Genomic DNA, 6,058 nt, shown 5'->3' on the forward strand with positions numbered 1-6,058 from the left:
ACTTGACTTATTCTAATATTTATATTATATATTTTTATTAATTAGTTAATACTTTTTATAACTATCTACTTAATAATTTTTTAAAATTAATTTATTATTTATATATATATTTAAACCACTAGGATAATTATTTGTCCCTTTGACTTTTATTTTAATAATAATATAACTAACTAGCTATGATATTAACTTGTTTTTATACCCCTGGTCAGTGTAACTGTCCCCAGTCATATATAGTTGTTAGTCATTATAGCCGTTGCCTGGTCTAGGATTATAGCTGTTGGAGGTTCTGTTAGGACTATTTATCATGCAATGCTGGATCTGATTCTTCAACTTGTCCTGATGATGAACCACACTGGTTGGTTCGAAACGCGTGGACAAATGAAATATCATGTGATTTACGCTGAAAAATCTCTCATAAAAAAAGAATATATGGATTAAATTTGAAACAAATGGTTATATATGAAATGAGAATGTTAATTTTATTTTAATAAGTTAAAGTATTTGTTTTAATTAATTATAAAATGATTAAACCTTTTTATAAATATTATATTAATATAATAATTTTAAAATTAGAAGTTGAGGTGAAGAATGTTAGCATAATTTTAATATCAAATCTTCAACGTTCGTATTGAAGGTTTAGAATTAAACCTATAACGTAGGAGGTGATGAATGAAGGTATTGCTTCTAATGAAAATGGCAATGTTAATGACAATGTAATAGTTTTAATGGTATTGTAGTGCTTTATCCGCTTTTTTAACTTCCTACAAACGTTAATGTAATAGTTTTAATAATATTTTAGTGCTTTAGTCGTAGTTGAGACTTTTTTGACTTCTTATAAACGTTGGGTGGATAATTGATATTTATGGTCAATTCTATGTTGTAATGATGTTATTGGTTTCTTTTTCCCTTGTGGTTCCTGCAATAGATTTTTAACCCCTGTGGAATTTCCAAGAAGGCTTCCATCTTTTACTCAAATTTGCTAGTTTGATTCTCCCTAATTTATAAGTATTGGTTAAGTTAGATGAATATAGCCAACATGTTTACTGGTGGGAGGACCTATACCAAAATTATTTTGGGGTTTACAAGAACTCAAATCCAAAAATTCTGCTAGTATTATTTCTGTTTTTAATTTTTTCTAGTTGGTATTCTCCAAAAAGTCTGCTAGTATTATCTCTGCTTTTAATTTTTTCTAGTTGGTATTCTAGCTATTGTTTTTTTTCTTTGGTATGCTTTGTTCATGATTCTTTGGGGAAGGCTTAGCATGATATCTAAGGGAAAGGTGGCTTAGTCCCTCTTAGGACGATCTTCCCAGCACTATGTATTGGATACAACATTCCCTTGCATCTCGTGTAGCTTTTCACCTACCCTTGTAATACACTTGTTGCAATTAATTCTACAAGACCATGATTTTATTTTTACTTGTAATTATTTAAGTTAGAAACACTCGTCATCTAGCTAAGGCTAAAGCTAAACACTTGAATGGCAGGTGTAAATATTTATATGCAATAATAAATAAAATGTTTTTTTTGGAAATATTATGGGAACCAACACATGCGTATTTGGGATGCTTTATTGTCAGTAATCTCTTAAATGGATGGAGTCTCAAGTAGTGGATAAGTAAAGGTGGTAGTTGTCATAGTTATGACCTCCCACAATTCCCCAAGATTCCAGGAAGGATGATCACAACCAAAGGGACATAATAATTGGAGATAAATGTTATGCTGAGTGGGCGAAGAGGAAGCATAGTGAGAGAGAAATGAAATGTTGGAGGAAAGAAAGAGATATACCTGTAAAATCCTAGGTATAGAGAAGAAAAAGGAAAAACATTGAAAAATAAGGACACTACTAGACTCTGTGTTGGGAAGGGGAAAATATCATAAAATGTTGATAACTTACCAATAATAAAGAAGCATGAGGCTTGGATGAAATTTCTATGGATGCAAATGTCTTGTTGGGAGGGACATACTAGTTCCCACTATATTTTCAAGTGTTCAAATAAGCAAAAAGATCACAATTCATTTTGTTGCCAGAAAATGTTTGGTTTTGAAGCGTGATTTTACAAGTGAAATTTATCATGTGGGTGCTCACATAAAAAATAAACAAAAAATAGAATATTTAGTGAACAATGAAAATAAAAACAAATAACTAGCATGCAATAGATGATATATAGTAATTCTCATAAATGCATGTAACTTTTGGTAGAAGTAAAGCATGGATACATGCATGTTTCATACTAAACAAAGTTATGTGTGTGTGTATGGTGAAAAGATAAAATATAGGTATGATTCTTTTCTATATAAGAGATTGGAAAGTCCTTAATGAATAATCTATATCAACAAATTAAAAATATGGTAGTATTTTGGATAAGTATTGTTGTTTTCTTTGTATCATAAACATTGAAAATAGAAACTCTATTGATAATTTTGTTACAAGATACCATATAGTCAAGTAGAAAGATTTAAGTATGTAACACATGATTGTAAGTTAGCATGGAGGGAAAAAATTTGTATTAGTTTCTAAGCACATGAAATACCCACTTTTCATGTAAAGCAATCTTAGGAAGTAGTTACAGAACCTATATGCATAGGTGCCCTATAATAACCCTTTCTTCACAAAGTCTATTTAGAAGAATTATGTTCTTTGACTTCGAATGAGTGTTTAAGGGAAGAATTACTGATCGAAATTGTGACGCTTTGGGATAACTGAAGTATCTCTTGTTAAAACAAACAAGTATTGAATTAATTAAAGGAGCAACTATACATACTCTTGGTTGAGGATAAAGTAGAAATAAGCCATAGAATAAAGTAAATTATAGGGACTAAATGCACAAATACATAATAGCATATAGAACTTACTTGCTTAAGCCCATATACATTAACCATGCATATGTTGTGTGTTCAAGAACCCTAGTCACATAAAAATGAGTATAGAGCATTTTCGTGTATGAGTTCCTCCAAAACAATTTGTTTAGATATACTATAGAATCAAATTGAACAAATTATTCAAAATAAAAAGTATCAACTTAAGGAAATTGAATCCTTAAAACTAACATCATAAACTTAGGATGAGTATACAAAAACTCTATACAATAAAAGTTGTAAAGAAGTAGGTGTGGCCATCATAAGATGAATTCATCCTCCATATCAATTAAATACCTAAAGAAGAAAACAATTGTTAAGGGGATTCTTACCTGAAGAGGTAAATCTAATGTATTATGTTGAGAAAACTTTGAGTTAGGGTCAAGATATAAAAACTTTATCAAAACAGTAAGATAAATTTATCTTACTACCATCACCATAATACTAAGTCATAAAATAAGTTCTCGAACAAAGAGACTCGAAAATGAAATTTACCTTGAGGCTCTCCTAGTAGTTGTGGATTTGAATGTCCAGATGAAAGCATAGGGGTAGTTAGAAATAGGAAAATCACATTTTAGTTATAATATTTTAATCTAGGAAAGAGGGGATTCACAAATATAAAACCATTTCCTATACAATGTACATTGACAAGAACCAAAAACCCTTTTTGAGCTAGTAGATTAAGGCTTTGAGACCCAAGTACCAACATAATAATAATTGAGTGCCCAGGTTTGTAATACCCTTTAATATATACAATGAAGATAATTCTATGAAAAGGAAATGTACCAAAATTTTAAGGAATAATATGAAGACCCAAAACCCTAGTACTCAAAAATAAAGAAGAGTAAAAAAGAAGATATGGTTTGGTACTTGGTTAGAAGTTTATCCATCGATGGCAAACTTCAAAGTCGAGCGACAAGGTTTTAATTCAATAGGTGCACCTTCCATTGAAAGGCTATGAGGAATCTAGTAGGAAATTGTTTTTTCGCTTTCCATCGAAACCCTAGAAGGTATTCCACAAGAAAAACCCTTGTGTTAACCTCAATAGAAAAATCTGAGAGAAAATCACACAAGGAAAACTATTTTGACAATTAAAGGTTGAATACACAGTGAAAATGTACCTCAATCCAAAGGAAAAGATAAGAATAAGAATTTAGCAACTTGTGGTAATGTTGATTGGAGAGGTGTTTACGAAAGGTTTCTTGAAGAACTTGCAAAAAATGAATAAATTGTTAATCAACACAATGTTTCAAAAATCTCCTAAAAGGACAAGAAATAACCCATACAAATTTTTAATTAAGTTATCCTTAAGCATCTGGTGAAAAATTTAAAAGTTCAACCTTGAATCTAGTAAACATTTGATATCATAATCATAAAAAAAATTGCGAATAGTTTTTTACAAGTCACTTGCAAATCGAGGTACTATGGCTAGGTGGAATGAAAACTATACTATCTGTCAAAACATAACAATCATCAAGCACTAGGAAATTGAATAGTAGTATTTAAACCCTAACCCATCACTCAGAAGTTCTTTTTCCATGGAGAACAAGCATAATGTCAAATTAAAAGACTGGGAGGGTAGTTAATCAAATGGGTAAGGAGTTCAAGCCATGAATAAGGCCCATATTTCAAGGACCATATAGGTTGTCCATTTGTGACCCCATCACTTGGATAGGTTAGAGCGAGGAACCGTATGTGCGATACGTCACATAGTACCAACATCATCATTAATTTCAAGTGTGACTCAGCAAGGGGTTCATAAATAGTGTCGTGTCTGACTCCAAATCAAAATATTGCTTGTTCAATCCATGTCGAGATCAATCTCGAAAGTCTAGACCTTTATAAAAATGAATAAATAAAAATTGGTATAGAAAATACCTTATGATATGATGGACTTGAATAACATGTGATATGAGGGATTAATGGTTGATATGAGGCATACTCATGATTAGGGGAAAACATATCCTGAGTTTTAGTATCTAGCAAATGAATATGATGTAGAGATTTCATAGTACTCAACTATGTTTTATTCCTAAGGGAATTTATGTGTTAGTATATTGGGGATGTTGTGGAGAGACAAGGATGGCTTAAGTAATTGTTGAACCTATGGTTAAGGGTTCAAGTCTCATTGTTTTTCTGAGATATATATATATATATATATAGATCTAGTTAGTTAGTTTAGTTAAGAAAATAAAGCATGATAGCAAGAGTGCTCCTATATTTTTTCTGTCAATCGTAACCACACGTATGAACATGCATATGGAGTTTCAAGGTTTTACAACCAAGTGTTAGCATGAAGCTAGAATAGATAATGATCTTAAAAAATTGCTAGATAAATTATATAATAAGTGAAGAACCTTTATTAAGAAACATGACAATATTAGATAAGTAGAAGTGACAAAAAAAATAGTGTCTAAATTTGGAGGTACATTACAGCCCTTCACCCTTCTCCCTAAAGTCTGTCATTAGGTATGTTATGCATTGGCATCACTTTGGTTTTCAATCCCGAAAGTCTTTCATTATGTATGTTATGCATTGGCATCACTTTGGTTTTCAATCCCTTGAACTCCTTTTGTCTCTTAGGACCGCACCAATTTGGTTAACTTTTCTCATTATCACCATGCGTTAACAATGGATGTGATCTAGACGTGGCTCAAGTGGCCATGGACCCTATGGAAAAACTAGTGCTTAGTTGAAAACTCAATTTGATTCTTGTTTTTTCCATGCAGTTACCTCTTAGAAGTGTAGGATCAAATCCAGTTACTAAAGCTCAATCTATTCATGATAGGAATTCATGTTTTGACTCTGAGATTCAAGTAGACATTGTTGATTGGGTTCTAGATCTAGGACAAACCAAAGGTTACAATAATTAGTATTTCCTTTCTATCACTTTGTACTAGAAAATGAGAATGATATTGGGAAGAGTCATCTAGAAAAAGGAGGAATACCACAATGAGATTTTTGTCCATGTCAATGATCTTGAATGGTTTTAGAAGCATTTTCTATCCTATCTAGTCAGTGCAGACTCTTAGTTGACACACATAGAGATGCATATTTGGTGTGGCATGAAATCATAAACAATGTCGAGCACTTGGATCCTTCTTCTACGTTGAAATATGATACCCCATGTCCACCAAATTTTAGTTTTTATGTTTTCTTATTTGAAAAATTATGTTTTATTTGAAAATTTATGTTTTCTA

Source organism: Pinus tabuliformis, chromosome 7, assembly GCF_031772625.1.
Source record: "Pinus tabuliformis cultivar Carrire ecotype Pingquan chromosome 7, CPIR1, whole genome shotgun sequence".
Classification (NCBI taxonomy): Eukaryota; Viridiplantae; Streptophyta; class Pinopsida; order Pinales; family Pinaceae; genus Pinus; species Pinus tabuliformis.